The sequence below is a fragment of the Macrotis lagotis genome, chromosome 8, assembly GCF_037893015.1.
Source record: "Macrotis lagotis isolate mMagLag1 chromosome 8, bilby.v1.9.chrom.fasta, whole genome shotgun sequence".
Classification (NCBI taxonomy): domain Eukaryota; kingdom Metazoa; phylum Chordata; class Mammalia; order Peramelemorphia; family Peramelidae; genus Macrotis; species Macrotis lagotis.
In genome coordinates, this window is record NC_133665.1 from 50,369,816 (window position 1) to 50,381,475 (window position 11,660).

Sequence of the window (11,660 nt, forward strand, 5' to 3'; positions counted from 1 at the left end):
TTTTGCGACAGTCATTATATTTATAGAAGTGTTTCTCCCCATATCTATTTGCCTATAGTGTGTAAGCTCAGGTAGAAGCTTCCCCCACATTCAGCGCACATAAAGTTGTTCTCTGTAGATATTTTTTGGTGGAAAATCGTGTCAACAAGATCCTTAAAACCTCTTTTCTGGAGATTTAGTTTTCCCTGTTTCTCTAGTAGAGAAGTATCTAATAAATTCTTGTTCTCATAGGCTCCTTTCAAATTCTGAATATCTTCCTTAGGTTTCTGTGATATTACATATTTCCAGTTCCTCAGAAATTTTCTCCTTTGGATTCTCTTCTTCATTCTGGCTCATGATCTCAAAACCCTATAAATATAAAGTGTAGTTGTATGCATATAGTTAACTTATTTCCTGTTCCATGAAGAAAGGAAGTCACGGGAGAAAGAATAGATTACAGACATATTCTTCCTGAAATTAGTCAAAGAATCATGATATAATATGTGAACTGAAACAGTGTTACCAACAGGCAATTACTTTCATAGGAACAATGATATAAAAAGATCATAAATAAGAATGATATTCAGAAGACTATTACATATTCAATGAATGTAGTTGGATCTCAAATTGTAACTCAGTAATGATCTATTTGCAGCTCAGGAAAAATATCTTATTCTAAATATAGTAATTAATAACTAGGAAAGATATAGTGAAAAGGTGAGGGAATATGGGAAATTTTAGTCAGAAAGTGAAGGGCAGAGTTGCACTTTAATCTGTCTAGGCTAAAAAAGTTAATTGGTTTGGGAATCAAGAAACTAAAAAATCTGCTGATCATATTTCACCTCAGTGAAGGGTAGTATCTCATATTGTCTTACAGACCTTTTATGTGGGTACACAGGCTATTTTAACGGTCCTGTCATCTGGACTCAGTCTCAGGAGCTGGCATGCCACCCTGAGAGATTAGGTGCACCGAAGTCCTTGGGAGCTGGTCTTTCCATCCCATGGCCCAAGGACACAGGCCACAGCTGTGTTTTACTACCTCCCACCTAATGTTCCCCCTTATCCAGTAACGCAAGTGCTGCAGACCCCACTTGCCACATCCCCCCATTCCTCATTTTCCTTTGTTCCACCCTGGAAGACCTAAAAGTATATATGTAGAAACTAAACACTAATAAAATTGAGCTGGAGGCATAAGGCAGTGTGGCTTCACTCCTTATTCTCAGCTCCCCTCCAGGAGGGAAGTCATCACTGATAGGGCCCCAAGGTGAAGCAAGCCGCAACACTTTTACTTGCTTCTTACCTCTGTGAGTATCTGTCAGACTGATTTCTTCTCAGAACCCTAAGACCCAGACATCTAAGGATCTTCTCCCTGAAATTGCAGGGATATCACATCAAATTTAGAAACAGAGTATCCTATTGATAAAGAATAATCCAGAAGATGTCAAAGTTAGTGTTGGCCATAGAGTGCTTCTTCTGTCAGGCTCTTTCTTGGTTAAGAAGTAAGAAGACAAATGAGAGAATGTCAAGGAGACTTTGGGGAAAAATAGTTTAAAAAGAAACATCAAGCTTCTTTTATAAAACAATGCATTAATAAAGTTCACTAACACAGATCAAAGAAGGGAGTCTTCTAATCTACTTTATTGTGAGCTAGCAATATTGCCCAGTAAGAGCTTATGTAACTAGATTTCCTATAAAGCCAGGAGGAAAGTTTTCTGGATGTGAAGACAATTAAGTAAAACTGTTGTTCATTACTAAGTGTTTTCAGAGGAAAAATAATTAAAAAGAATTTAAAGTTATCTCCTGGGGCAGCTAGGTGGTGTAGTGGATAAAGCACAGGCCTTGGAGTCAGGAGTACCTGGGTTCAAATCCAGTCTCAGACACTTAATAATTACCTAGCTGTGTGGCCTTGGGCAAGCCACTTAACCCCATTTGCCTTGCAAAAATCCTAAAAAAAAAAGTTATCTCCTTGTCACCTGGGTTAATTGAACCAGCAATACTTACCCTAAGAGCCAATATAGTTTATTAAGGAATCTAATAAGAATACATGTATAAATATATACAATAAAAATTGCTTTTAAGAATCATTTGCAGGGGCAGCTAGGTGGTGCAGTGGATAGAGCACCAGCCCTGGAGTCAGGAGTACCTGAGTTCAAATCCGAACTCAGACACTTACTAGTTGCCTAGCTGTGTGGCCTTGGGCAAGCCACTTAACCCTGTTTGCCTTGCAAAAAGAAAGAAAAATGACAAGAATCATTTGCAAATTATCTCTCACATTTTCAGCCTAAGTTAAAGAGGAACTGAAAATCCTAGGTATGGTTCAAATATTCAATAACTACATTTTTCATTATTCAGCATAATTCATATGAACATAACAGAATGAATAGATAATGGACTAAAATATTTGGGAGAGGAAGATTTCAACTAAAGTAAGATGGCAGGATATTGTTCCATGCATATGGCAAAGTAGGGAAGAAGGCAGATAAAGTACAAAGTGAGAAAGAGACAAAGTTAAAGAAAATGTATTTGGTTTTATGAAATAGTAGAAATGAAGGATGTAAATTTGGAATATATTGGATGAAAATATTTTAAACTTAAAAGGAGAATGAATTTTACAGGGACCAATAAAAGATTTGGAATGTCAGAATGAAAAATCTTACACAGGTTCAATCCAACAAGGATTAATGCTAAAGAGGGCTTCTCTTCCTCTACTTTTCCCAAAATCTCAAAGGTATAAATATTTCAGAATTAATAAACAAAGGGGCAGCTAGATGGCACAGCAGATAGAGCACTGGCTCTGGAGTCAGGAGTACCTGAGTTCAAATCCAACCTCAGACACCTAATAATTACCTAGCTGTGTGGTCTTGGGCAAGCCACTTAACCCCATTGCCTTGCAAAAACTAAAAAAAAAAAAAAAAATTAATAAACAAAACACCACTTCATTTATGGAGCCAATGGGTTCTTAGTTTTTGTGATAGAATTATCATAGTATTGCTACATGACATTCTGTAGAGATGTGAGTCTTCAAATGTCACTGACATCTGGAGCACCAAGAGATCCTACCCAACACCTGGTACTCCAAAGACAGTATCACTGCTTGCAGGAGTGATGGTAGCCATGTAAATAATTTTTAAATGCCTTATTTTGCCAAGCAGATAACTGTTTACTTCCAAGTACTTTTCAAGGAATAGGGGAATAATATAATGTTCCAAACACTCCCAGCAAATCAAACTCCCATAAATCTTGCTTTTGGCTCTTGGCTTCCTTCGTTAACCTTACCAAACACAACCCAAATTTTTAATTTTAACAGTAGAATTCTGTTAAATCACATGATGATAATTGACATTTATAAAGCACTATATAGTTTGCAAAGGGCTTCATATACATCATCTCATTTGATCCACACAAAAATAGACACTGAGAGGCTGAATAAATTGTCCACAGCCCTATAGCTACTAAATGACTGGAAACTGGAAACCAGAATACATCAAAACGGAAGGTCTTGGGATGATGGCTTGTGTCACTGATTTAGTTAGAACTTATATTTAGTCATCAGTAACTGCATGCAGTCCCCAAGCCTTAGAGAACCAGTGCCTTTGATGACAATGGCAAACTTACAGTGATATGTGAATTACTTAAGACAACCATTAATGGACTTCCAGCCAAGATGGTGGAGAAAAGACAGGCAAAGTTCTAAAGTCTCCTGGTCTTTCCCCATCTATCATATGAAACAAACCTCTTAACAGAAATCCAACCCACAAAACCCAGAAAGAAAAGTCAGGAGAAAGAACAACTACCTCAGGGTTTGTCTTCCCCAGCTGTGGGTGAGTCGGAGTGCAGAGGGCAGATCAGCCCAGGAGGTGGGGAGCCTGAGGGCCTGAGAGACAGACCTGCTTGATCAGCAGTGGGGCTAGTTAACTAGGGAGCAGAGGCACTGGTGTCAGCACTGACCCTCTGGAGCTTGTCGGCCTCTATTGCAGCTGAGGCCTCTTCCCAGAACAAACACAATTGCAGACTACTTCTGCCTCAGGCACAGGTGTGTGAGCAGAAGAACCAGCCCAGCTGACAATAGGAAGAGGGATGACCTCACCCCAGGCTAGAGCCTACCATTGATTAAAGGCAAAAGGATTCAATAGCTTCAATTGCTTCCTTCACTCTAAGGGAGTAGGCCTCAATCAAGGTCACAGACAGTCCAGAGAAAACAACCAGCACCTCCTACTGGCCATCCAGAGAAATTGCACTCATTGTAATTGTAAAATTATAAAGCCTCTAGGGATCCCAACACCAAATCCCTGTGAACCAGCCTCTCCCCAACTCAAGGTCTTAGCAAAATGAAGACAGGTCAGTGGAAAGGTGGATCCATAGAAAAATTCTTGGAAGGAAAAGACCCTAACTCAGAGAGTCCTAGAACCTCTGAGGAGGTTCTATGATCTGGTCTCCAGAACAGAAAGTCTTCCTTGAAGAAATAAGGAAGGAGTTTAAAAATCAACTGGAAAATTTGGGAGAAATAATTAATACCTTGCAACAAGAAAACAAATCATTAGAAAATACAACTGGTCAAATACAAAATGAGACTAAATCAGATCCTCAATTGGACAAATACAAAATGAGAATAAATCTCTCAGATCATCAATTGGGCAAATGCAAAAAGAAAATAATTCCCTCAAAACCTCAATTGGTCAAATGGAAAGCTCTTTCAAAAGTAGAATTGACCAAAAGGAAAAGGAGTTGCAAAAGGTTAATGAAGAAAACTCCTCCCTACAAAAAAAAAAAAGAATGGAGTCTGCAGAAACTAATGACTTCATGAGACAGCAAGAGCCTATTAAACAAAAATCAAAAAAATAGAAAAAAATAGAAGAAAATGTAAAATACCTCACCAGTAAAACCACTGACCTCGAGAATAGGTTGAGGAGGGGCAACCTGAGAATTATTGGACTTCCTGAAAACATCGAAGAGGAAAAAAAGCTTGGACTTAATATTACAGGATATAGTGATGGAAAATTGCCCTGATATCATGGAACCAGAGGGCAAAGTAGTTATTGAAAGAATACATCCATCCCCTCCAGAAAGAGATCCTAAAATGAAAAGTGGCCAAATTTCAGAACTATCAGATAAAAAACAACCAATAATATGAGTTTATTTTGTCACAGAAGTGGTAACAAAAACAATAATGACAACAGTAAAAATAATATTAGCTAATGTTTATATAGTGGTATGTGCCAAAAATTGTGTAAGCACTTTGATTATTTGATCTTAATAGCAACCCTAGGAGGTAACTGCTATCATTATCCCTGTTACACAGATAAGAAAACTGAGACAAATAGAGATTGTGTTACTAGCCTAGGTTCACATAGCTGATTAGTGTTTGAAGCCAGATTTGAATTTGGGTCTTTGACTCCAGGTCCAGCATTTTGTTCACTGTATACTAGTTGCTTACCATATGCAGTGGACATGGATATGTGCTTCTATTAATACTAGCCTGACTCACAATGTCGGATCTTGACAGATTGAGCTGATTTTTTTCCTCTTTCATTAATTTTCTGTCAAGTGAATGCTTCATTTCATGCTATATACAGAACTTACATTGTATTATCTTTTTAATTCTATAAATTTTAAGAATGGATATGATGCCAAGGAAAAATATAAGAATTCTCTGCTGTTAGCGATTGTGCAGGAGTTGACAGTGAAGTCAAATGTTAGAAGGATTATTTAAGTTGACAGGAAACAGGACCAAAAATGAAAAATGCAAAGAAGTGACAAATTATTGCTGCAGAACAGTTAACTAATCCTCAGAAAACAAGCAAAGACCATCTTAGGGTTTTGGAAGTTGGATGGGTTGTTGCCCATAGGCAAATATATATATATATATATATATATATACATATATATATATAGAGAGAGAGAGAGAGAGAGAGAGAGAGAGAGAGAGAGAGAGAGAGAGAGAGATTTTGTGGAGGTATAGAATTAGAAAAGAGGGAATTTCCATCAGTTGACAAATGGTTGAATGAGTTGTAGTACATGAATATTTTTAATCATGAAATGATGAAAGGATGGTTTCAGAAAAACCTGGGAAGTCTTGTATGAATTGATGAAGAGGGAACTGAATTTACCCAGAAGGATAATTTATACAGTATAAGTCAGATGACTTTTAAAGACTTAAGAATAAAGCTTCAAGTAACCAAGCACAATTACAGAAAAATCATGATGAAACATGATGGACTCAAAAGTGCAAATTGAGACTTTTTTCCTCCATATGGCCAATTTGAGAATTTGTTTTGCTTAACTATACATATCTTTTTAAGAAAGTTTTTATTTATTTTGAGTTTTACAATTTCCCCCCCATTCTTGCTTACCTCCCCCCACCCCACACATTTGTTGTGGTTTGCTTCCTTGTGACCCACAGCGGTAACCTCCCTCCTGGAGGGAAGCTTAGAATAAGGAATCAAGCCACTACTGCTTTATGCCTCCAGCTCAATTTTATTACTGCTTAGCTATTACATATACTGTTAAGTCTTCCAGGGTAGAACAAAGAAAATGAGGTAATTGGGGTGTTGAACAAGCAGGGTGTATGTGCAGCGTCTTGCATTATAGGATAAGGGGGTAGTTAGGGGGAAGGTGGTAAAACACAGCTGTGTCTAGTGCCCTTGGTCTGTGGGGCAGAATGTCCAACTCCCAAAGACTCTGGCACACCTTATCTCTCAAGGCGGCGTGCCAGCTCCTGAGACTGTCCAGGTGGCAGTCCTTTAGAATAGCCTGTGTTCCCACATTTTGAGTTTTACAATTTCCCCCCATTCTTGCTTCCCTCCCCCTATCCCACACAGAAGGCATTCTGTTAGTCTTTACATTGTTTCCATGGTATACACTGATTTAAGTTGAATGTGATGACGGAGAAATCATATCCTTAAGGAAGAAAAAATAAAGTATAAGAATAGCAAAATTACATAATAAGATAACTTTTTTTTCTTCTAAATTGAAAGTAATAGTCTTTGGTCTTTTCAAACTGCACAATTCTTTCTCTAGACTCCACAATTCTTTCTCTGGATACAGATGGTATTCTCTGTTGCAGGCAGCCCCAAATTGTCTCTGGTTGTTGCACTGATGGAATAAGCAAGTCCATCAAGATTGAACTATACATATTTTTTTCTTTTAGGTTTATGCAAGGCAAATGGGGTTGTGCCCAAGGCCACACAGCTAGGTGATTATTAAGTGTCTGAGGCTGGATTTGAATTCAAATACTCCTGATTCCAGCACTGGTGCTCTATCTACTGTGTCGCCTAGCCGCCCCAAACTATACATATTTTTAAAAGAGATTTTGTTGTGGGTTTTTGGGGGTTTTTTGCTATAATGGGTTGTTTTAAATACTTTCTTTTTTTAATTACATAAATATTTTGTTTTCCAATTACATACAATGGTAGTTTCTACCAATTGTTTTTGCAAGGTTTTGAATTTTACAATTTTTCTAGCTCCCTTCCTTCCCTCCTCCCTACCCCCAACAGAAGGCAATCTGAAATAGGTGCTACATTTGCATCCATGATATGCATAAATCAAAACTGAACTTGTTGTGAGAGAAGAATCAGATCCAAAAGGGAAAAAAAAGAAAACATTAGAGATAGCAAAATTACATATTACATAAGACAACTTTTAAAGATTGAAGATAACAAACTTTGGTCTTTGTTTATACTCCACAGTTCCTTCTCTGGATACAGATGGTATTCTCTATTACAAATTCCTGAAAATTATTCCTGATTATTGCACTGATGAATGAGCAAGTCCATCATGGTTAATCAACCCCATTTGTTGTTCTGGTTTTACTCATCTCACTCAGCATCAATTCATGCAAGTCTTTTCAGACTTTTCTGAAATTCTGTCCTTCATGATTTGTTATAGAACAATAGTGTTCCATCACAAACATATAACACAATTTGTTTAGCCATTCACCAATTGATGGGCAATCCCCACAATTTTCAATTCTTTGCCACTACAAACAGAGCTTCTGAAAATTTTTTGTATATTGGGATTTTACCTTTTTTTTTTATCTCTTCAGGAAACCAATAGTGGTATTGCTGGATCAAAGGGTATGCACAGTTTTATTGCCCTTTGGGTATGATTCCAAATTGCTCTCCAGAAAAGTTGAATTGGTTCATAACTCTACCAGCAATGCATTAGTGTCCCAGGTTTTTCACATTCCCTCCAAGATTGATCATTATCCTTTCTGATCATATTGGCCAATTTGAAAGGTGTGAAGGGGGACCTCAGAGATGCTTCAATCATAAATAATAATAATAATCTAAATCAATAATGATTTAGAGCAATTTTTCATATGACTATAGGTAGCTTTGATTTCTTTGTCTAAGAATTGTCTTTGCATAACCTTTTACCATTTGTCAATTGTGGAATGACTTGTTTTTAATAAATTTGACCCAGTTCTCTATATATTTTAGAAATGAGTCCTTTGTCAGAAACACCAGTGGTAAAAATTGTTTCCCAGTTTACTACAATTCCTTTTGATCTTGGTTACAGTGATTTTGTTTGTGCAACTTTCAAAAATTATCCAGTTTGTTTTTTTTATCTTGTTCTTTATCTCTTTTTTGGTCATAAACTGCTTCCCTTTACCATAGATCTGACAGAGAAGCTATTCTTTGTTCTCCTAATTTGCTTAAAATATTGTCTTTTATGTCTAAATCCTGCACCCATTTTGACCTTATCTTGGTATAGTGAGTGAGATGTTGGTTTAATGGCTGGTTTCTGCCATATTATCTTCCAATTTTCCCAGTAGTTTTTAATCAAAGAGTGAGTTCTTAACCCAGAAGATGGACTCTTTAGGTTTATCAAACAGTAGATTACTATAATCATTTCCTGCTGTCTTTTTTTGTACCTAATCTATTCCACTGATCCAGGATTCTATTTCTTAGTATCAGACAGTTTTGATATCTGATGCTTTATAATATAATTTTAGATCTTGTATAGCTAGGCCATTTTTTCCCCCATTAATTCCCTTGATATTCTTTTTTTTTTTTTTTTTAGGTTTTTGCAAGGCAAATGGGGTTAAGTGGCTTGCCCAAGGCCACACAGCTAGGTAATTATTAAGTGTCTGAGACCAGATTTGAACCCAGGTACTCCTGACTCCAGGGCTGGTGCTTTATCCACTATGCCACCTAGCTGTTCCCCCCTTGATATTCTTAATTATTTGTTTCTTCATATGAATTTAGTTACTATTTTTCCTAGCTCACTAAAGTAATTTTTTGGAAATTTAATTGGCATGGCACTAAATAAGTAGTTTAATTTAGGTAGAATTGTAATTGTTATTATATTAGCTCAGCCTACCCATGAGCAATTGATATTTTCCCCCATTATTTAGGTTTGATTTTGTGTGAAAAGTGTTTTATAGTTGTTTTCATAAAACTTTCTGAGTCTGTCTTGGCAGATAGACTCCCAAGTACTTTATATTGTCTGAAGTTATTTTAAATGGATTTCTCTTTCTATCTCTTGCTACTGTATCTTGTTAGTAATATAGAAATGCTGAGGATTTATGTGGGTTTATTTTATATCCTAAGACTTTGCTAAAGTTGCTAATTGTTTCCAATAGTTTTTTAGATGATTTCCTAGCATTCTCTAGGTATACCATCATATTGTATGTGATAAAAATACACTAATGAAATTCAGAGATTAGTCTGAGCAAAAGAAAGTTTTTATTTGCTTTTCTCAGAGAAGGGCAGACTCATGATCAAAAAACTACTCAAAGAAGAATCAAGCAAGATTATATAGGTCCTAACATAGGTCCCCTTACCTAACCACCTTCTCCTTTAACCCACTGGCTGAGTCTCTGGAGGCACAGTCTTATTTGTTGAAAATCTCCCCCAGTAACAGACATAGAGAAAAGAAATGTTTTCATAAAATTGTCCCCACCAGATGTTGAGGTAACTTGGGACCTTCATCACCATCTTAATGTAGTAATGTCTATGGTTAAACTATCCTAGTTTGCAAAAATAGTCTTATCATAATGCAGGTAGCTGCTCATGAACTTCTCTTTGAGAATGCAAGGTCTTTCTAGGAATAGTCCAATAATAATAGTTTGTTTTCTTTTTAATATTTCTTAACCCTGTGAGGGCTTACTGGGAATATTCCACTCAATATCATCTGCAAAGAGTGAGAGTTTTGTTTCTTCATTACCTATTATAATACCTTCAATTTCTTTTTCTTCTCTTGTTGCTAAAGATAACTTTTTTTAGGTTTTTTTTGCAAGGCATTGGGATTAAGTGACTTGCCCAAGGTCACACAGCTAGGTAATTATTAAGTGTCTGAGATCAGATTTGAACTAAGGTACTCCTGACTCCAGGGCCGGTACTCTATCCACAGCACCACCACCAGCCCTCTAAAGATATCATTTCTATTACAATATTGAATAAAGTGGTGACAATGGGCATCCTTGTTTCACCCCTGGTCTTATTGGGATTGATTGCATTCTCAATAGGGGCAAGCCAATTTTCACTTTTAAACATTTAATATGCATCAAGCTCCAAGTAATAGGGATCAGATTTGTTGTTTGGCTTGGGAGGGTAAATCCAGGAGGAAATTACAGGAAGATAGAAGCTAAAGAATATTTTTATTATTTAATTCCTTTATTATAATGTTAGAATTTTGTTAGAATATTATTTATTGTAAGTAAAGAAGATTCTAAGAATTAGAGGTCCTGTGATATAGTTAAAGTTGACAAGAAAGGGTGAGGTGTTAAGAAGTGGAGATCAGAAGGGTGGGGAAAGCTTTGCTGCGGCCAGAAATGTTAACTCCTCCCAATAACAAACAATAGCATGCTTACCAACATGTCCTAGTAATTCCAGAAGAAAATTCCATACTTCCTACCTCGAGTCTTCGTTTTCTCCTCCCATGTCTACTTATCAAATAGCTGCTCATCTCTCTCTACTTTGCTTTGTTTCATTTTTCACGTCTGCCTTAGTTGCCTGAGGACAGGTCTCTGGTCTGCTCTTTCTCTACGTTCCGCAGGCTGAGCTCTCTGGGTGTAGCCAGAATCATCGCTCCTGTTTCTGAGCTAAGCACAAAGGATTCCCTAGCTTTCGACCAGGGAAAGAGAGGTCCCGCGGAGGGCGCTGCACCCCCCGGCCCCCACCATTACGAAAGACAGGCTGGAAGGGGTTTAAGAGGAGGAGGGATAGACTTAGGGATGGGAGAGGTGAGTCAAGTTTCACAGATCATCACAACATACATCCTCTTGCCATTAGCAACTTCCCCAGAATAGCAGCCGGCATTCATGGAGCACTTTAAGGCTTGCAAAGTGCTTTTACCTATTGCCTCATTTCATTCCTACAACTCTGGGCACGTTATGATCCTCACATCACAAATCAATGTCTCTTAGGCCCGCCAGACTGCAAGGTCCCAAAGTCCCTGCTCCGGTTGTCATGGCGACGAAACTGAAAATAAGATCTCTTGCAACAGGGGCTGGGTTGGTTGGCTAGGCTAGATCAGCCATAGGAAACCGAGCTCTGTGATTGGACAGCTCCAGACCCTGACGAATGGATTAGGGTTCCTATAGGATAGTCCAGATAGTCCTCCTGCCTACGATTGGTGAGAATATTTTGGACGAGGCCTTTATTTGAGATGTCTTCTCTAGCTTAGTTGCCTAATCGCTTCTCGCGGGCACCCTCGACACAGACACTCAGACACACAGA